This window comes from Dromiciops gliroides, chromosome 4 (genome assembly GCF_019393635.1).
Source record: "Dromiciops gliroides isolate mDroGli1 chromosome 4, mDroGli1.pri, whole genome shotgun sequence".
Classification (NCBI taxonomy): Eukaryota; Metazoa; Chordata; class Mammalia; order Microbiotheria; family Microbiotheriidae; genus Dromiciops; species Dromiciops gliroides.
The window spans coordinates 70,936,785-70,959,742 of record NC_057864.1 but is presented as its reverse complement, the minus strand read 5'-3'; the positions used below and the strand labels follow the sequence as shown (position 1 = coordinate 70,959,742).

Genomic DNA, 22,958 nt, shown 5'->3' with positions numbered 1-22,958 from the left:
GTTTATCTTCATTAGATTCATCTTTACAAAAAAAAGAATGAAAGAAACAAAAATAAAAATGCTTTTAGCAAAAAGAAAAAATGTTCTAGTAAATATTATCCAAAAAATCTCATGTTTTATCTATGTAAATGATAACAAGAATAACTTACTTCCATACTTTTTTCTAGCCATAATTTTCAGTAATAGCTACAAGTACAAGAAAACACTAAATGAAGTTTGTGTTTATTTAAAATCATTCTGACAAAACAAGAACCTATGCTTCAAAACTACAGGGCAGGAAGTTGGGCATTTCCAGGTCTTTTAGAGAGGGGGTTCAATGTCATGAAATAGTCACAAGTAATTGTCTCAAACTACAGATTTTTAGTTTGGGTTCCAAGGAAGGAGAGAAGCGAGGTTATTCTATAATTAAAAATTTCATCCAAACTGGGTGAAGAGGAAAAAGTGGTTAAATTCATACAAAGGATACAAAGGCCACGTGACTTATTTTTCCTTGCCCCAAGAGTTAACATGACAACTTATCTTGAGTAGCCAGCAGCAGACCTCCTTCAACCTTTGAAACACTTAAGTGTCTTGATTTTTTCAGAAGATGCAAATTAGGCAATAGAAAGTCCTCAGAGAAACAGCATTCACTCTTTAACAGAGTGGAAGAATAAGCAACACCCACTTTGAAATGGAGTGCAGCAGCATCAGCAAGAACACATTAGCGACCTGCTGGATCAGTCACGGGCTGCATATTAAATTGGCCCAGCTACCTTCAACTTCAAATCCACAAGCAGAAAGGAAAGCTGCTGCTATGCTCTTAAAGCTGTGTTTTTGCTGAGTCGGAAGGAAAATCTATACCATCTCCACTAGGCCAAAATTAGATAGTTGCCTTGTCTCGCCTCCCTCATGCTCCATACTACTATTGCATTATTTTCACCTGCTGTAAAATCAATGTACCTTTCATAGTCACAGTATTAAATTACAGTCATTTTGGGCATACTTCACTCTCAGACGCTGAAGCAATAAACAAATAATGTTGGCTCAGTGGATAAATAAAAGTCTGAAACTTCTTCATCTACTCTCTCAGTCTCTGAAATCTATATATGTATACACACACATATGAATTTCTCTCCCCTCCTCACATCTTTAGGTTGAAGAGAAAAAAAGGCAAATGGTTTGATGGGGCAGTTTGAACTCATTTCTTCATTTCCTTCGCCACAAAATGGAAACTTAGATAAGGTGACAATTTATAGAGATGATAGAAAACTTTCAACACAACTGTAAGAAGGATAATGTATTGTATTGACCAGAGAGGTAAAAAGACCTAGGTTCTTTGCCTAGCTCCTCTACCAACTCCTTTTCTTCACTAGTTTTCCTATTTTAAATTGGTATACTAAGAGTAGCCACAGCCACTTAAAGACCTCATGGGGGGCAGCTAGGTGGCGCAGTGGATAGAGCACCAGCCCTGGAGTCAGGAGGACCTGAGTTCAAATCCGGCCTCAGACACTTAACACTTACTAGCTGTGTGACCCTGGGCAAGTCACTTAACCCCAACTGCCTCACCAAAAAAAAGAAAGACCTCATGGACATTTTGAGGATTAATGAGATTATACCTATGAAGCAATAAGAGCTTTCTGGAAGAAAGTAGCCCTCTATATCCAAAGTATAATACTAAAATGGAATTCCTTCAACATGCACATTCATCTCACTTCTTTTAGAAGTTGGATATACGTGTCTTAAGCTTTTCCTTTGACAAGTGTCACAGGAAGAAAATGACAACTAGACAATTACTGGGACGATGACAGTAATGGTAGAAGATCTGTTCACATAGCAGACATATGTCAGAATTTCCCTCAGAATCCAATTCTGTGCTCATGGTTTCCATTATATTTAATCATGAAACAAAAAATAAAGGATTTCTAAATCTCTTCTAAGGAAATATTCTTTGGCTGAAATGTTGGTCCTGTCTCTTTGGGGAACACTAAAGAATTTTCTTTTTAAAGTAGGTGGATCTGAGAGGCCCAATGTGAAGTACACAAAAAAACTGACCAACGGAACAAATAGGAGGTGAGACAGGGAGGGAAGTTAAGAAAACAGGCCTGGTCAGTTTTGCTCTTGCTCTTGGTACTCCCTTGTTTAGAACAATAAAACAATAAAAAGCATGGCTCTTTTTGGTCTTCGTATTCTAATGTCTGTAACAATGCTTGGCACATTGTAGGTGCTTAATAATTACTTGATGATCGATAGGTAGGTTTTTTAGGTCTAGCAGACAGGGACCCAGATACCTTATAGCTCCTTTTTTTTGGGGGGGGGGCGGGGCATGGGGCAATGAGGGTTAAGTGACCTGCCCAGGGTCACACAGCTAGTAAGTGTCAAAAGTGTCTGAGGCCAGATTTTGAACTCAGGTTCTCCTGAATCCAGGGTTGGTGCTTAATCCACTGTGCCACTGAGCTGCCCTGCTCCTTTTTTTTTTTAATGGTGGCAATTTTAAATAGATTTTATTCTCCCAGAAAAGAATTGCATTTCCACTGGTTTACAGTGCTGATAAAGCATAGTGTTGTTCACTTCTCTTCCTCTGTACATATTCAAGTATTCAGAATGCCTAGACTTACACAGCAGCTTAAATCTAACTTCTAAACTTCCACTGTCTTGCTTACAAATATAAGTCCTTCCGCATATTGTAAAGTTGTGTGGAAAATGCTCTTTCTTCTGAATCTCTTCAGTGGTGGGTCCAGATGTGGCTGCTCCATCCCCCAGCAATTTCCCCAGGCATGCTTCCTGGCATGCCCCCTGCACTCTCTGATAGCTTAGTGATTAATGAGGGGTTGCAGATCTCCTCCAATTCTTTCTGGTGATGCTATGATCCTTCCTTCTCAGCAGTCTGGTTCTTATTCAGCCAGTTGATTGTTTCATTACATTTGTCAAGGGTCTTCTGTTTGTCTTCATCACCAATTCTGCCTTGCAGTTTCTCATCCTCTATGGTAGCATTCATGTTGAAAGCAAAAGATTCAAGAGAAGTCTTGGAAGATGCCTTGTCTCTCTTCCTTGTCTCTTTAGCTTCCTGGACATATGCTCAATGTCGTCTTTGTTCAGATCACCTTTCTCATTGGTGATGGTGAGTTTATTCTCCTTGCCTGAAACACACAGCCAAAACACTGAGAATATCATTTGCTTCAGTGTCAAATGTTACTTCAATCTGAGGAACACCCCTGGGGCAGAGGGAATTCCTGTGTTCTCAAACTTGCCAAGAGGTTGTTATCCTTTGTCATTGTTCTCTCACCTTCATAAATCAGAATAAGCGCACAGGAGTGCTTTGAGTAGGTGGTAACGTTCTGCATCTGCTTGGTGGGGATGGTGGTATTGCATTTGATCAGAACTATCATAGCTCCACCAACAGCTTCAATTCCAAGGGAAAGAGGAGTGACATGCAAAAACAGCAAGTCCTGCACATTCTCAGCTTAATCTCCAGACAAGATGGCGGCCTGGACAGGTGCACCATAGGCTACAGCCTCATTAGGATTCATATTCTTGTTGAGGTCCTTGCCATTCATTGAGGAAGTCCTGAAGAAATTTCTAGATTTGGGAGATCCAAGTAGATCCACACCCACCAAGGTGATGTCATGAATCTGTGATTTATCTAGCTTATCATCCCTTAGGGTCTTTTTCACAGGCATTTCACAATGCTCCACAGAAGAGGTCAACATTCAGCTCTTCCAAATGGGACCAGGTGATAGAGGTATAGAAGTTGAGACCTTCACAGAGATAATCAATCTCAGTACTGGCCCAGGTACTGGAAGAGAGGGTGCACTTTTCACATTCACAAGTGGTCTACAGATGGCAGACAGCCCTCTTGTTCTCACTGATGTCTTTCTTTTGCTTTCGCTTGAACTCAGGAATGACACGGTTGACCATCCATTTGTCAAAGGCTTTCCGACCCAATTGGGTGTTCCCAGCTGTGGATTTGACTTCAAAGATGCCATATTCATTGGTAAGAATGAAAACATCAAAGTACCACCTCCAACATCAAAGATCAACACAATTCACTTGGCACCAACCTTTTTGTCTAGCAGCAGCAGTTGGAGTACTTATCTGGAGCACATTGAGAGCAGTCATGGTTCAAGCATTTTTGGTGGCCTGACATTGGGAATTGTTGAAGTAGGCTAGTACTGTGACAACACCATTTGTTCTGGTCTTCCCAAGGTAAGCTTCAGTGATTTCTTTTATCAGACCAAAAAAAGATACTTCTGGATAGAAACTTTTGTTCTACCCTGTGTACTCCACTTGGCCAACCATGTCAATATCATTTACTACTGTGAAAGGCCAGTGTTTCATGTCCGACTATATAATCAAATCTGTGACAAATCAGACATTTGGCATCACAGTCTGTGTTGGTGGGATTCCTTGCAATTTGATTCTTTGTAGCATCACCAATTAAACATTTTACATCATTGAAGGTTGATGTAGCTTGAAGTGAGGTTCTGTTTCCTTAGTTGTCAGTAACAATTTCTACTTTCCCATGTTGGAAGACTCCCATGTATGAATAAGAGGTTTTAAGATCAATGCCAACTGCAGGTCCCTTTGCAATGGCTGCTTAGGTATCAGGGGTCACAGCAGACTGTTGTAGAGCAAGAAGGGCAGGTGCTGTGCTAAGTAGACTCTTATAGTTCTTCATAAAGACATTCACAAAATCAGTTTTAGAGATGGAAAGTACCTCAGCATCTATACAGTCCAATCCATACCTGAAAGGAAGACTTTCTGAACCTATTATCTCTCAGGACAGCCCTTTCCACTTTGGGGTAGTTTTAATTGTTAGCAAGTTTTTCTTGGTATCAAGCCTCTTTACAATTTTCACAATTTCTCCTGGCTTTGTCCTCTGAGGCTAAACAGAATTAAACCTTATACTCCTTCCACATGAGAGCCCTTTAGACATCCAAGAGAATCATTGAGCCCTGCTGAATTTTGTCCTCCTCTTCTCAAAGACAAATATCTCCAGTTCCTTCAACTGGATCCCCATAGGCTATAGACTCAAGGCTCTTCACTCTTCTGGTTGTCCCATTCTCTATACCCTCCAATTCATGAATGACCTTTTTATATTATGGCTTCCACAGCAGAACATGATTACAGAGAGACTAAAAGATAACTCCAGAACCTCTTTCTATCTTAATGTATTTCATGAAAGACTTGGCTCATTCAAAACTACCCTCTACAACACTGACTAGTAAGGATAAACCTACACAACAGATGTCAGCTAAGGAAGCCTCGTAAGTTATCCTTGATAACCAATTCCATAGTTGTTACGTTTCAGGGACTCTATGTTGCTTAGGTTCAAAATCAGACCTGGGTTATCTGTTTGCTAACCCCAGCTTCCCTCAGCAACCTGGCATGAAGAAAAAGAGCACTGGCATAGAAAATACATGCTATTAGATAGAACAGTGAAATTCCCCTTTACTACCAAACAGCTCCTTAATGAACCAAGTATCTTTGGTGACCTAATGCTATCATTTAGGGGTTTTACAACTAATTTACATCTCAGGTAACATCTTCTCTGACCCAAATGACCCTTACTATAAGATTTTAACACTTGGGTATATACAGTCTTTTATCATTCTTGAGCTGATTTATTTGTATGTGACCTTCATTCCCTTAAGAACTTGCAAGTTTTAAATTTTTAAAAAAGAGATGGATTTCATATTCCTTTAGAATTACTTACATAAGCTAGCACAGAGCTAACTAGGCACAGAGTAGCTCTCAAAAATTATTGAACGGAATTAAATGAAAAGAACTGTTCATGAATTCATACTCCTCAGCTAAATGAATACAACCAATTTTATAATGATTTTTAGATGCATTAGCTGGCTTATTGTGATTGTGACTCCTATATAGTTGTTGATCCAAAGATGTATTGCACAAGGCTCTTATGAGAGTGTGAATACATGATAATACTCCTCATCATTTTCTTCTAAGTGGTTCTAACTGAACTCACTGTCTGGAAGAAGAGGGAAGAAAGTTACTACAAGCAGATCATGAGGTCCCAGAGAAGTATAGAAACTCAGAATAATAAGTCCTAAAGGCTCTTAAACTTTTCCAAACAGGAGAGGTACCTACTTCCAATATGCTATCCACAGACAGAACTGAGCCTACAGTCAGGAAGAATTCAAATTTGGCCTTAGATACTTACTAGCTTTGTGATCCTGTCAAGTAAATCAAATCATCTAACCACTGTTTGCCTCAGCTTCCTCTTCTGTAAAATGTGAATAATAAGAGCATCTACCACCTCCCAAAGTTGTTGTGGGGATCAAATGCACTTAGCAAATCTTAAGGTGCTGTATGAATGTTCGCTGCTATCATCATATCTATTTCTTTTTAAAAATCATACTTTACACTAAGAACTCATCCTGAAAAGTTATAATTCCTTATTCATTCCAGAAATGCAAAAAGTTTTGTTAAATTATACTGAACATAAATTATTTAGAAAGAAAATATCATTTCCACTGATTTGAAAATGAGATTAAAACTCATTTAAAAATAAACATTGTATTTTTAAAGTTAAACTGAGACATTTGACATAAAGTATAGTTTCATGCACCTGAAATGTTGTTTATGAAGAAGAGCCATATTCCTTTCTCTTGATGTATCACAGTATTTTTAAAAATTGTCTTCTTTCCTAACTCTGGTTTTGGTAGAATATGCAACAGGAAGAAGTCATTAACATGACAGTGACTTACATGCAAGTCTTTTTATTCTCCAAGAAATGGAGTCCTTAGATTCTGAGAAGTTATTATCTCTATGGAGGCCAGAATTAGAAACAGGTAAAAGAGTTAGTAAGAAGAATAATACATTTGCAGTCACAGGAGCTGTGTTCAAATACGAGGCAATTAGGTGGTACAGTGGACAGAGCACTGGACCTGGAGTCAGGAAGACCTGAGTTCAAATCAGACCTCACACACTTACTAGCTGTGTGACCCTGGGCAAGTCACTGAACCTCTGTTGTCTTAATCCACTGGAGGAGGAAATGGTAAACCATTCCGGTATCTTTGCCAAGAAAACCCCATGGAAGTCATGAAAAATCAGACATGGCTAAATGAAACAACAACAACAACAAAGAATCTACATATCTTTCCCAAAAGGAAAACCATCAGCTTATCTGCAAAGGGGAAAATGGAATTATGTGAATAAGGAGGCAGTCACCGTGTCATATTAGTTAACAACATGTCCAAATATGCTTAATAACCACCCAAGGCAATACCCAGTATTTTTCTGTATGAAAATGCAATAAAGCAATAAACAAAAGCTTCTTTAGAGATGTTTCAATGTCATTCTTGAAAGGGGAATTCTTCGGTCTATTTACAAAGCCTTTTCTGGTAATCAATAAAATTTCAACAGTCCATGATAAAAAATTTAACACAGAGAACACTGCTTTCTAATGTATTTAAATGTTCACCCATTCATGCAATTGAATTTTCAGCCTGGGAAAAAAAGAAATGCTCAGGTTCACTCTACTGTCTTTCTGTCCTTCCTCAAATTATTTAAGTGACATTAAAGAGACAGAGATATGTCATTGACTACAGCTGATTATAATTGGGATAGCCAGTAATTATGGTATGGATCTGAAATCAGGATTCTTCTGTTTTCTTAGAAGGTAGCAGATAAGTAGACCAAGAATTAAAATGGGGAGGAATTGGAAGTATGGTGGTTATAATGAAAAGAAATGAATGCAAGGAGAAACTAGGTTAGTGCTACTTGAGTAGAAAGAAGATTTAATGACAGATGATGAAACTAGCAGAAGAGAAAGACATTCCTAGAAAAAAGAGATGGTTAGATTTTTTTTTTCCCCTTTCAGGGAGGGCTCAGAAGGAATGGAAATAGGCTAGGAGAGGATGATATCCTGAAATGAAATAACAAGGTAGTTGGACAATATTCTGCCTTTATAGAATTGCTATCATAGTAGCTCCTAGCTGCTATTATAAAGACTTGAGTCACTGTTTTCACCAGGATATTTCCATCTGCAATGACAGTCACCACTATTCAATTGCTCTAGGAATGAAACAAAACAAAACCTACCTGAGTCACTTTAATTTCATTCAATTTATATCACTCAGACTACTATACTTCATTCAAACAGTCTTTTTAAGTTAACTTGCCCATGATGCTTCACTATTCAAGAACTGGTGGCAAGCATAGAAATGTGGATAATTATTAGAAAGGAAAGTCTTTGTGTTTCCTCTTCCTTCTCTTTTCTCCTATTCCCCTGATCCCCAAACCAGACCCTGGTTTTTTAAAGGTTTCCCACACTTTGTTTACTATTTGTAATACATTTCTCTCTAGAAAAAGGAAAAAGAAGGAGCCCATACTTGTTCTTAAGAAGTCACATGGAGATGCTGGAACAGTTTTTTAGTACTGTCAGACAGATATAAGATTCTGTGAAAATGGCTGTATCAGAGAGAACAAGATAATAGATGCAGAACTTGAAGAGATGCTTAGAAGACCTGTGGTCCTATTATCTTCTTTAATAGATAAGAAAATGAAGGCCCACAGAGGTGAATTGGGAGACTTCTAGCTGGACTGTATTTGAACTCAGTCCTCTGATTTCTTACCTAACACTCTTTCCCTGCCCCACATTCAATGTTTACATGATATCAATAGCTCATGATACTAATAGAAACCCAAGGACCTCTTTAGAAGTCTTCCAGAGATGTTAGTGGAGATATTAGAGAGGCAATGAATATGTGAAACACATATTTAATAAAGTTGTATTTTAAACAACACTCTAGTACTCCAATGGATATGTGATCTCACCAATAGTGGTATTTCCTCCAATGGTACAGATTGAACTCATTTCTGCACATCCTGAGTAATTCTTGGCTATGAAGTGTTAAGGGCTTTCCTTGATTTCTCAATTAAGATGATATTTGTGGGGCAGGTAGGTGGCGAAGTGGATAGAGCACTGGCCCTGGAGTCAGGAGTACCTGAGTTCAAATCCGACCTCAGACACTTAACACTTACTAACTGTGTGACCCTGGGCAAGTCACTTAACCCCAGTTGCCTCACAAAAAAAAAAAAAGAAAAAAAAAAGATAATATTTGTGAGTGGCTGCCACATAGGAGTTTCTATATAAATGCCTATTCCCAACCTTTTGCTTTGCCTCTCTTGGTATCTCAAGGAAACCAATAGAGCACTCATTATCTATAGCTCACTCCTGCCATGTGACCAACCCTTTTCTCAATCAATCAATAACAAGCATTGACAAAGTGCCCAGTATGTGCCAGGTGGGTAAAAAGCAAAAGCAAAACAGTCCCTGACTTACAGAAAAATATATTCTAATGTGAGTGATCTGTGTGTAGGTGGATATATAAAACAAAAACCAGAGACAAGGTGACCACTGGGGTTGGGGCAAGTAGTTGAGGGGAACCAGGAAAGCAGCAGTATGTGGTACTTAAGCTAAGTCTTGAAAGAAACAAGAAATTCCAAGAGGCAGAAGTGAGGAGGGAAGAGCATTCTGGGCACTGGGGCAGGAGTTAACCAGTGAAAAGACAGAGATAAGGTGGAGTGTCATGGGTCTGGATAGACTATAGAATGCCTAGACAAGTGTATTATGTCATAGGGCTGGGAAAGTAGAAATGAAGTCGGCTTCTCAAGAGCTTTAAATGAAAAACAGAGGAGTATATATGTATGTAGTCTTGAAGGTAATAGGGAACCACTATGGTTTATTGAATGGGAGGGGCTGGTGGTGACATGACACATTAGGAACATAGTTTGGTGACTATGTGTGAGCATAGATTGGAGTGGAGACAGATGAGACAATTATGAAGCACCTACTATGTGTTAAGCCTTCTTTTTCCCCCTCTTTGTTAAGCAAAAATAGTGCCTGACACCACCGAGGCAATAAGGAGCCAGTGGAGTTGGCTGAAGGAGGAATAACCTGGTAAAACTGGCTGCTTAGGGAGATAATTGACAGCTGAGTGGCAGATAGAGTGGAAAAAGGAGTGACTTGAGGCATAAAATCTAACCAGCAGGCTACTGCAAGAGTCCAGGTATGAGACAATGAGGGCCTGCAATAGGTTGGCTGCAATGTCAAAGGAGATAACAGGGTGTAGATGAGAGATTTTTGTTAAAAAGGAATCAACAAAACTTGGCAGCAAATTCACTCTGTGGAGTAAGAGTGAGGAGCCAGGGAGTCAAGGATGATAGCCAGGTTTCAAGCCTGGGAAAGCAAGAAGGCTACTGAAATGGTCTGTTTGAGGGGCAGCTAGGTGGCATAGTGGTTAAAGCAGTGGCCCTGGATTCTGGAGGACCAGAGTTCAAATCCAGCCTCAGACACTTGACACTTAGTAGCTGTGAGACCCGGTGCAAGTCACTTAACCCTCACTGCCCTGTCAAAAATAAATAAATAAATAAAAATAAAAAATAAAGCAAAAAAGAAATAGTCTGTTTGAGAGATCATGAGTGCTCAGGTAATCCTGTTTATTAGTAGAAAGAAGTTGATATGTGAGGGATGTTGTGAAAGTGGGATGAGTGTAAGGAATCAAGGATGACATCTAGGTTGTGACATTGGTGGTATCCCATTGGGGGGGGTGGGGCAATGAGGGTTAAATGACTTGCCTAAGGTCACACAGCTAGCAAGTGTCAAGTGTCTGAGGCCGCATTTGAACGCAGGTCCTCCTGATTCCAGGGCCAGTGATTTATCCAGTCCCACCTAGCTGCCCCTGGTGGTATCCCATTTGAAGGACGCTAGTGTCCTTGGCAGAAATAGGGGCTTTCAGAAGAGAGGCAGGTTTGGTGCATGGGAGAGAAATGTATAACGAGAGTGGGTTTGGACAGGCTGTGTTAGAGATGCCTGTGGGACACCCAGTTGAAAGTGGTTTTTAGGCAGCTGGTGATGGTGAAAGAGTTCAGGAGACAAACTAGGGTTAGATCTAAAGATGTGGGAATCATCTTTACAAAGATGATAATTAAACACATTGGAGTTGAAGAGGTTGGCTGATGAGAATTTAAGGGAAGGAAAGGGAGCCCAGGACACGATACTGTGTGTGCATCTACTGTTACCAGCCACAATATAGAGGATAACGGAGATGGAACAGTCAGAAAGTTAGGAGAAGAACCAAGCCAAGGAAGTCAGTCTTGGAACCCTAGAGTGGAGTAAAGGGGGTAAGCAGTGTCCGTGCTGCATACAGACCAAGAAGGAGGAATATTGAGAAAAACAAAGAAGATTTGGCACCTGAAAGATTATTTTTTTCTGGGAGAGATTAGCTTCAGCTAAGAAATATGGATGGAAGCCAGACTGAAGAGGGCTTAGAAAAGAGTGAGAGGAAAGGAAGTGGAGGCACTGAGCACAAATTATTTTTTTAAAGGAGTTTGGCTAAGAAAGGGAGGAAATATGTAGGATAATAGACGGGGAGGGGATGGTCAGAACTATTGAGAATTTTTAAAGGATGGGGGTGCCTGGGGTGTGTTTATAGGCAGCAAGGGAGAGATGATGGAGGGAGGGAGGAAGAGGAAGAAGGGAGAGGGAGAGAGAAAGAGAGAGAGAGAGAGAGAGGATAGTAGGAATAGTCTGTTAGAGAACATGTGTAAAGGGTCCAGCCTTGACAAAGGGTGGGGGGATGATGTCATGGGGCTATGAGGTCAGAACAAAGGAAGAGAGGTCTCATGGTCACTAGTTTCACTTTTCTCAGGAAACTGAGGCACATTGTTCGTTTGAGAAGGCACGTGAGCATGTGTGTGTGTGTGTGTGTGTGTGTGTGTGTGTGTGTGTGTGTGATTAATGTATGTCCTTGGTGACCTTCTCTATCTCGATTCTCGATCATGATCCTTTGTTTGCAGTTAGTGACCATGTACATTTACCACATGCCTTTCAAGTGATATCTATTTTTATCATTTGAAAACCATAGTATTCAGTATCTTACAGCCATACAATAATGTAAGAAGAATACTGTAATTTTTGTTTCAGGTAAAGATTGTGTGTGTGTGTGTGTGTGTGTGTGTGTGTGTGTGTGTGTGTGTATACACACCATCATCATCATCATCGCTAGCATTTGTAAAACATCTACTATATGTTAGGCACTGTGCTAAGCATTTTATAAATACTGCTTTATTTGAACCTGAGAGATAGGTGTGATTATCCTCATTTTACAGATGAGGAAATAGACAAAGAGGGTTAAATGACTTGCCCAGTGCCACACAGTAAGTGTCTGAGGACAGATATGAAGTTAGGTTTTCCTGACTCCAGGCCTAGCACTTTATCCACTGAGCTACCTAGCTACCTGTTTAATAAACTGATTAGCTCATTATAGCTTATTAGAACTTATTAGAACTTAAAACTGCACTAAGACTTTTAGAATACCCTATATAGATGGGTAAGCTTTATTAGTTGTATATTCAATTTTGCATTAGAGGTGGAAGAATAGGAATTTTCCTCCATTTGGTTTTTCCTTTGTGGATAGTAAGGGTCGATTCTTTTTGTTACAGCTCCTATCCAGGAGGCTCTACTGTCTTCCATGATTTCTTGCAATTTGATCAATGTTATCTACAAAAAAAGATCATATAGCAGAACTCTCCATCTATATATAAGGAATCCCTCTTAGATTTTAGACGTTATGCTGAATCTATTCCACAACAATAAACGCTTTTAATCGAGCATTTATTTTCCTGTTCTATGCTTTACCTGTTATAAGTTCTCAGAGTGGTGTGGAACAAAGTTGTATTTTGTTATATGCTCCAAGGAATCTTATGTAATCTTGACATAAGGGAAATAAGCTATATTAAGTGTTTGGGTGCAGAAAGTATGGGAATCAATTTTCTCAGAAAATTTTCATTATTGGGATATGAATTCTGGAGAGCATATTCTGTACAAAAATGCATAGAGCAGAAAAAACAATGGGACTAAAAGTTGGAAAACTGAGAAGTTGTGATTCAATTTCAAAATCACAGAATGTCATAGTCCATCCTCTGAAGAAGAAATCACTAGATAGCACATTTAACAAGCCATTTACTCTTTGCTTAGAGGTATTCAGTAAGAGAACTCATTATTTTTCAAAGGAGTCCAATCTATGGACATCTCTAAATGTTAGGAAGTTGTTCCCTAAATCTGCCTCTGAAATTTCTAGTTATTACTCCTAGCTGCCCTCTGGAGTCAAGCACAACAATATTTGAATATTATTTCCTCCTCACCTAGAACTGAACACTATATATATATATATATATATATATATATATATATATATATATATATATATATATATATCCAAATCCAAGACAGAATATAGAAGGAGAACTACCACCTTATTGAAGGGTATTACACATTCTGGGAAAAAAAATTACAGTAACCACTGACATTTATATGTCACTTTACAGTTTGCAAAGTAGTTTATATATACCTTATATCATCTGAGGATCACAACTCTGAGGCAGGCACTATATATACTTCTTATCTTACAGATGAGGAAAATGAGGCTAAGCATGGCTAAGTAATTTTACCTCGGGCAATATAGTGACAGGGGTGGGAAATGAGCCCAGACTTACCTGATTCTAAACTCTCTGCTCCTGATTTTACAGGAAATTTAACTGAAATTTTAACTAGCACTTTACAAAGATATCTTCTGCAGTGAGATGATATATCATTTATTCTTTAAAACAGGAAGTCAGAAGACTGAAGAGAAAAACTTGAAGCAAATACTGGATATGGTATATATTTTCTTCTTTCTCTTTTAAAAAAGAGAATCCCATGGATTCAACTTGTAAAACTCTTATATGAGAAAGGTAAAAATCATTTGACAGTTGGATTTTTCAAAGGACAGCATTTCAATAACTCTATAACCCATTTGTTTAGCATGTACACAATCAGTTTGGAGTTCTTTAATCTATCTATATATAGACTTTTCATAATCTTGCAGGTTTACTCATAGAATTTTTTTTTCATTTCTATTCACCCACTGGGAAGAAATACGTATTCAGACTTTGCATTTCTTATCTATAACTGATTTATGATGCTTTAAAAATTATTAAATGGTTTTAAGTACAATATGTTTCAGTATCTTATGGTTTCTGTGTTCAGTAAACATTCCAAAATGACTGTGGGCAGCTAGGTGTCTCAGTGGATGGAGTACCCGGATGGAGTCAGGAGGACCGGAGTTCTAATCTGGCCTCAAACACTTACTAGCTGTGTACTTCAGTTTCTTCACCTGTCAAATGGATAATAATAGCATCTACCTCTAAGGGTTGTCATAAGGATCAAATAAAATAACTGTGAAGTGTTTAGCACAGTGCTTGGCACACATTCATAACTATATAAATGTTAGCTATTATAGTTATTTGGCCCTTGATTGGGTTGTGATCTTTTGAAATCTATTTTATTTTTATTACCTGTAAGATATGTCTCTTTTATATCAGCATAGGAAAGAGACAGAATATCTACATCTACCTGCATAATGTGGCATACAAAAATCTACAAATATTTACTCCGATCAAATACATACGTGTCAAATGGCACACAGTAGCTAAGCATACTTCCTGTCAAACTGGTTTATACCTTACTTTGGAGTGAAGTTGTAAAGGCCTTCCATATAAATGGAGCACTAGTCCATTCTTTTTAATTAACAGGTTAACAATGCACTCAAGCTAATAAAATCTAATTTCCTACAAGAAGCATTATATCCCTTAATGACATCACAAGCAGTTTGTGTTACTGTGACAACTTCAAAGCTTGTTGCTCTGAAGGACTGAATAAGGAAGTAGAGGGAGGGGCACATTCTGAAAACCTCCAAGCCAGGTGTGCCCTGCTATGTTCTTCACATGACACCAGTCCCTGAATCCTTTTGATTCTTCTTTTCTAATGTATCTTGGAGTCAGCTCTTTCCCATTTCTACTACATCCACACTTTTATCAGCTCGTCTCCTTTATTACACCCAGCATCTGTCAGATTAATCTTCCTAAACATTGCTTTTATTGTGACATTTCCTCAGTTCAAGAATGTACCATGGCTCCCAAATGCCTCCTGGATCAGTTAAAAAACCTCTTAACTCGAGGCAGCTAGGTGACACAGTGGATAAAGCACCAGCCCTGGATTCAGGAGGACCTGAATTCAAATTTGACCTCGGACACTTGACATTTACTAGCTGTGTGACAAGTCACTTAACCCTCATTGCCCGCCCCCCGCCCCCCAAAAAACCACCTCTTAACTCTGACATTCAATGTCCACCTCCAGTTGGAGCTACTTTGCCTTTGTAATCTCATACTTGATAACTTCCCAACTCAAATCTGCTGTTCCAGGTCATTTGGCCCTTTTAGTAAGTACCCCCTGCTATACTTCCATGAGTATTGTACATGCCATCTTCATTTGGTTTCTTCGTTCATATCCTTTCTTCCCAATACCACCCCTCCCCCCCCCCCCCGGGCATGGAGGAGAGTCAGGAGAAAGGCAGCGAGACTAGAGAAGTGCCATGTAGGAGGAATGGAAAGAAAAGGTGAATAAATAGGGTCATTTGATTTGGTGCTGTAGAAACATGAAGATGATTTGAATTCCAGCCCTGCCCCATATTTTCTGAGGCAGAACTTCAACCATGTTCTTTGTAAATTCTCTCAGCCTAGTTTCTCTTCTGCAAAATGATGGAATTGAACTTCTGGGGTGCTTGTCCAATTCCAAATCTATGTTCCTAAGATCTACTCATCTTAAGAACTCAGCAAAGTCCCAAATTTTCAAGTTTTAAGAACCAGAGGGGCCTGGCTGAAAACAAATCAATCATGAACACAGTTCAAATCCCTCTGTTCTTCTGTAATGGTTTATTCCTAATTATATGTTTTAAAATTCTACTAACAGTGGTGTCATCTAAATAACTGGCTAAAAGCTACTGCTCCTGTTATTTAGGATTGATTAGAAAATCCAGGAGCTTGGAGTTTGTAATTTACTTAACTGCAATTCCTTGCTCTTAGTGGTTTTGTTCACCATATTCATCAATATAGATGACATGTTTGTCAAATTTTCAAATGATGCAAAGCTAGAAGAAAAGAATCAGGTGCCATGCAGATTAATCTTGATAGGGTCTAATTTTAGGCTGAATTAAATTTCATAAGGACAAAGGTAAAGGCCTGTGTGTGAGTTAAGAACCAACTCCTGGTGGGGAACAGCCATCCAGCTGACAGCTGGTGTGAAAAAGACTTAGAGGTTTTCACACAATTGCAGAATTTCAGAATTCCCCAAAACCTCAACAGCCATTTGATCCAACCTGTGACTGAAAAAGACTCCTTCATGAGATACAGTACAAGTAGTTCATCCAGTATTTGCTTCAAAACCACCAATAAAAGTTCCAAAGTTTTCCTTTAAATTTGCCTCTCTGAAACTTCCACCCCGCTGTTTTCTGTTCTGCTCTCAAGGCCAAACGGAATACAACAACAAATCAATAGCTTGAACATTGCTATCGTGTCTGCTATCATGACCCTATTCCCCAAGTCTTCTCTTTTCTGGGTTGAACACAGACACACCAAATTTTTAAAATGATTCTCATAAGGCATGAACCCCAGATCCCTCATTATTCTGGCTGCCCTCCCCACAATACTCTCCAGATTATCCAAGACTTTGCTAAAAAGCGGTGCACAAAACCAACAAAAAAACAGATGAGCCTCGGCCTAAGGTAGAGTATAGCAGGACTATCATCACCTCCTTATTGCTTGATAGCATGCCTCTCTTAATGCAGGCTATGCTTGCATTGGCTTTTTTTTTTGTTTGCCAAATTACACTGCTGACTCATAATACGCTAGAGGTCTATTAAAATGCTGAGATTTAAAAAATATTAACCACGGTCTTAGTGAAGACTTTCCTATATGGTATTTGAGAAGTCCATTTTTTTGAACCCAATGATAAGAACCAGCATTTTTCTCTATTAAATTTCACCTTATTAGGGTTAGCCCACAATTCTAGTCTATTGAGATTTGTCTGGACTCAGACTATGTCATGAGATGTATTGGCTACTTTTCCAATCATGGTATCATCAGTAAATTTGATAAGCATTACATCTTATTAGATTTGAGGGAGTGGGGGAACTGTTACAAATGTGAAATCTTGAATGCATTTAACATATTTTCTTACAAGAGAACTTTCATGAAGTTGATTTATCTGTAAAAATCTATTCAGAAGAACTTTAACAATCTAGTCCAGGAGCTAGCCAACTATTGCCTGAGGGCCTAATCTGGCCCACCTTGGTTTTTGTACATCTAAAAAACTGGTGAGGTAAAAATGGTTTTTACATTTTAAAATACAATGAAACTGGGAGCAGCTAGGTGGCGCAGTGGATAAAGCACCGGCCTTGAATTCAGGAGGACCTGAGTTCAAATCCAGACTCACACACTTGACACTTAACTAGCTGTGTGACCTTGGGCAAGTCACTTAACCCTCATTGCCCCATCAAAAAACAAAACAAAACAAAAATACAATGAAACTTTATTTAACAATGTAAAAAACCTTTCTTAGCTCAGAGGAAGCTTGCTAGATTTGACACAGATCACAGTTTGCCAGTTCCTGGTAAGTTTGTCAAGATCTTTCTGGATTTCCAACCTTATATAGAGTGTACTGGCTATTCCTCCCAAGTTGTTGTCGTCTACCAATTTGGCAAGCCTGCAGTTTATACCTTTCTTCAAGTCACTGATAAAAATGTTAAATGACAGCGGGTCAAGCACAAGTCCTTGGGGCACCACAATAGAAACATCCCACTAAGCTGATATGAAACTTGAAATGACTACTTTGGGGCTCTGGTCATTCCAAACCCACCTATATGTACTATTATTTAGCTCAAATTTTTCAATTTTTTCAACAAAAATAGGGGGACTTAACCTAGATTTTAGTGAAACATTGGATAAATCATACAGTGTTGTCTCAATCCATCTACCCCAAGCAACAGTCCAAAAAGGAAATGAGCTTAGTCTGGCCTGACCTATTGTTGTTGAGGAAACTAAGGGTGCTCTCTGTGATCACCACTTCCTCTTTTAAACAAATTATAGTTATCTTTTGTTCTGCAATCACCTTAATTTCAAAATATATCCTTTCCCCTTACTTTCCGGAGAGAAACTTCCCTTATAACAAAATTAAGAGAAAGGGGGCGGGGGAGAGGCAGAGGGGAAGAGAGAGAGAGAGAGAGAGAGAGAGAGAGAGAAAATTCAAGGAAAGAGGAGGTACAGTTTCACCTTTTTTCCTTTCAGTCAACCTTGATAAATGTACAATGTTGAGTTTTGAGGTTTTGATTATTTCCATTTGAACTGTGGTCACTATATATTATTTTCTTCTTCCATCTACTTCAAATTATATCAGTTCATATGTCTTCCCATGTTTTTCTATATTCATATTCATTATTTCTGATGGCATAGTATCATTACATTACACTTATGTAGTGTGATGATTAAAATCTAATGTGTGTGTTCTTACCTGCCCCCCCAGTGTGGGGGGGAAACTAGCTAGTAATTATTATTAGGAGCTTCAGCAACAGTTTAGGCTTTTAAGCATTTATTTTTATTTATTTATTTAGTGAGGCAATTGGGTTTAAGTGACTTGCCCAGGGTGATCACACAGCTAGTAAGTGCCCCCTAACCATTTATTTAAAGTATATTAGAAGGGGCAGCTAGGTGGTGCAGTGGATAAAGCACCAGCCCTGGAGTCAGGAGGACCTGAGTTCAAATCTGGCCTCAGATACTTGACACTTACTAGCTGTGTGACCCTGGGCAAGTCACTTAACCCCAATTGCCTCACTAAATAAATAAATGAATGAATGAATAAATAAATAAATAAAGTATATTAGAAGTTAGGAGAGAGAGAGAGAGAGAGAGAGAGAGAGAGAGAGAGAGAGAGAGAGAGAGAGAGAGCACATGCCTGGAGAGAGAAACAGCTCCTTCACCTAGCTGCTCACAAAAAGAAAGAGTCCCACTCAGTTCCCCTGGGAACCCTCTGTCTAATAGGAAGAAGGGCGGGTCGTCCCCCCCCATCCCCCCCTACACACACACACACACACACACACACACACACACACACACACACACACCTCCAAGCTAATTGGCTGGTCGAATTCAAGTCCATTGATTGACATAACTTAAAGGTGGTCTATGAATAGAGGCAACTTCTGGGATGACAACCTGACCTTAGAAACCTCACTCACAGTAGCACAATTTGTTTAGCCATTATCTAATGTGCCTGGCTCTTTAATGCTATAAAAAGTGCATAAAGTTTTTGTAATTTGCATCTCTTTCATTACCAGTGATTTGAACTAACTTTTATATGGTTGTTTATAATTCTTTTGAGAATTATTGTGTATATAGATAGCTATAGATCTAGGAGCAATGGATAAAGGATGCCAAAATGTGGCTTTTGAATTTTAAAAATGAAAAACTTCACTCATAAATGTATTATACTTTATATTTAGGTTTCAATCTTCTTAAAACATTTTCACAGTAAATGAAATCTAGTATTCCGTTTAACTATAGGCTTATTTATATCCTTTCTCTCACTACCAGCTCCAATAGGTGGCAGCTAGGTGTCTCACTGGATAGCACACTGGTTGGGAAAACCAGAGATCAAATATGACCACACTTGTCAGCTGTGTGACCTTGGGCAAGTTACTTAATTTTTGTTTGCCTCAGTTTCCACAACTGAGGAATGTAGACAATCACAGCACCTACCCTCAGGGTTAGTATGCAGATCAAATGAGATAACATTTGTAAGCCTAGAAAAAAAGGGGGTGCTATATAAATGCTTATTCCCTTCCCCACTTCCACCTCTGTCACTTTCTTCTAAGACAGCAGGCTGTTCTTCAATCCCCCTCACCTGGATTCTACAGAAACTACTCATCAGCTTTTCTCAGACCTCATTCTCCTTGACTTCTTTAATGTATTTCAAATTGTTGACCATTTTCTCTTCTTGCAATTCTCCATCCATGATGTTCTACTCTCCTATTTCATCCATTTATGCCATTTCTATGCTTTCTTTTCTAGTTCACCCTCACACCACTACAATATAGATAATGTTCCAGATTTGATTCTTGGTATCTTTTCTTTTTTCCCTGTTCTCTCCATTGGAGATGTGTACCCTCTTAACTTTATCAGTCTTACTTTAACCCTGACCTTTAATAAGTTTTATTCCTACATTCTCCTCTATTTTTCGTGAAAATCTCCCATGCAAATATAGGTCACTTGGTATCTTTGAAGGTATCATCTTTTTATTTGTAGCAGACACCCTGACACTCACCTTAAAGTAACCCTTGGACCCTCCAAGTGAGGACTGGTAAAAACAAGTATCCCCCCCTTCTTCACCAATGGTGACAAGAGAAAGCATCTTATCTTGGGTACCTACTCTTTATCCTGACAACAACAATAATGGGGTAATGACGATAATAATAGTATCTTCTAGTAAAACAATATAAATACAAATGTATATGTGTGCGCGCATGTGCGCGCGCGCACACACACACACACACCTCGTTTGATCTGCATAACAACCCTATGAGGTAGATGGTACAAGTATAAGGCTCAGTGAGGTTACATTGCCGCAGAAGGCCACAATGGCGTAGTTGGCAAAGGAGCCCCTTGGCTTTTAGTTCTAAGTCAAATATTTTTTCTACTAAATGGCCTAGCCTATCAAACAATGAAGACAGCTTAGTAAAGCCCTAATTTTCCATGGGTATAGAAGTATTCTATATGGACAGAAAGGAGGATCTCTACACTATTGCCTGTATTGAATATCAGGGGCCTTTACCATCGATGGTAAAGAGATACTGGATATATTGGGGATTTTACAGACACTCAGTCTAATGCCATCATTTGCTAGATGTGAGAAAAATGAGCATCAGAGAAGAAGTAACTTGCCTGAGAAGATCACGTAAAATCAGCAAGTGGCAGAATTGGCATCAGCAGTCAAAATGTACAACTCTTACACCACAATGCCTCCTCTTATCTTTAATGTGAAACTTTTGGAACATAAAGAACCCTGCTGTGGGAAGTAGGGCAATGTTCAGACTCATCTGAGTGGGTAACCCATTGTTTTCTACTACCTATGTCCATGTTCCTCTTTACTAGTATGAATAGTCCAGTCAGGAGTAGAATGCTCAGAGGCTAGCATCATTATTCTCTGAGTAGGCATTTTCTTTCTCCTAAGGACCAGTTTGAATCAACTTAATTTCAAGGATTATCACTGCCCCACCCTATTTTGTTTCTTATTATATCACAACAAGAAAAAAAAAAAGCTTAGGAATTTTTGTCTCTATTTTTACCTCGTCCCATCCCACAACTTTCAAGGACCCCTTTGTTTAATTTCATGAACTCCTTCCCTTCTTATAGGAATATATACACATTATCCCCCAAACCCACCCAGCACCATCACAACAACCCAAAAGACCACACCTCACAAACTTGGGGGTTTGCCAAACTTTCTGGATCATAAGAATTCATGATGGTATTACAAGAAATACACAGAAATAATTGCCTAGTTGCATATCCTGTAGAAGGGTCTGTTAAGTCTTTACTGATTAAACTTCTTGGAAGAGTGATCATAGAAAGATTGAACATATTAAAAGGAATCCATTTTATAGATGAAGAGTCCTTTACAATCCCACTATTCTTTACAAATGGTTCCTAACTGAGCTTCACAGACATTCTGTCAGACAGAAAGAATAGGTATCATCTCCATTGGAAAGATGAGAAAACTGAGGTTTAGAGATTATACTATTTTCTCATTGGTTCTTAAAAATGACTATTCAAAGGGTAGGTACATTTAAGAGCACTCAAAATACCAAAGGTAAGTGATCATATTAGAAGTAACTTATAAAGGAGGATTAATATATAAATACATCCATCAGAATCTTTAAGGAATATGAGAATAACAGATTAGGTTAATGAATTTTATCTAAACTCTAAAGGAAGTATGCAAGGCAGAAAGTAAACATTTGAATTGAAGGAAAGTAAACAAAATAGAAACTGAGGCTAAGTAATCAGGAAGTTCTTCTAATAAAAGTAATGTTTATTAGGGTTAAAAAAATCTCCTTTGGCAGTACCTGAACACTTAATCAGGAATATATCAGATAATTTAGTAGATTTTGCCCATTTCTAAAACAAGTATGCTTAGATATCAGCAAACACATTATAAAATAACTAAGATTTTACAAAGAAGGTGTAGTGGGTAATTGATTTATTTCCCTTACAGAAAAGGATTCACAATGTAATTACTTTAAATAGCAAGCTCTCCTACTATATCTAAAATTACTTGACTAACTTTCCCAGGAATATCTCTATTGATGAAAGCTAGAAAAATCAGTACCAATATTCTAAGATTAACTATTACTTTATAAATTAGTTCACAAAATGTGTTAACTGGTGAGAAATTAAATTACTATCTGCTACAACCTAATTTATTTGACATTCTGAGAAAAAAACACATGCTATTTCATACTCTGCATTAAAAGGTGCTTCATTCGTATAGTTTTAAAATATAAACATACATAGATAATTCTCTTTTCACCTGTCCAACCCCACCACCGCTATATAGAAAGGCATGTGAAAACTGTGATATGTTTTGCCCAGAATAAGTTGCCAGAATCCCAGGATCAATCAGCTGGTCAGACATAACTCCCACTCTTCACTGACACAATGAAGCATACCCTGTTTCTAAAGTCAGTGTAGATAGAACTATTCTTAACAGATGTCAACAAAACGTTCAGAGCAATTAAACGGATTCACCTTGCCTTAAAAACATCTATTTTTTTTTTTAACCAAGCTAGGCTGGCCACATTCTTTGGCCTCACTCCCACGGCGTGCTGAGAGTGGGTGAAAAGGAAGGAGCAGGGAGCCCTACCGTACCAAGAAATGACAGAAGGCTCTTCTCGTCTTCGGGGCTACTATCCAACCACTCGGCCACATCACCAGGGGAAAGGAGATCCATTCTCCAGCCAGAAAACTTTTCCATAAAGATCACAATTACCGAATGAAGTGGGGAAAGGAGGCCAGAGACTAAATCC

At 38.6% G+C, this 22,958-nt stretch overlaps 1 protein-coding gene across 9 annotated transcripts in view; it reads right to left on the bottom strand.

Annotated features, from left to right (window-relative positions):
* Positions 1 to 22,958, bottom strand: part of RASAL2 (RAS protein activator like 2) — a 354,882-nt gene that overhangs the window by 91,000 nt on the left and 240,924 nt on the right. Inside the window, exon 1 of one of the 9 annotated variants that reach the window (XM_044000636.1) lies at positions 22,801 to 22,836. The exons of the other annotated variants lie outside the window; for them this stretch is intronic. The gene's annotated coding sequence lies outside the window, so the exon portion shown is untranslated. Of the gene's footprint in view, positions 1 to 22,800; positions 22,837 to 22,958 lie in introns of those variants that run through there. 9 annotated transcript variants of the gene reach the window in all.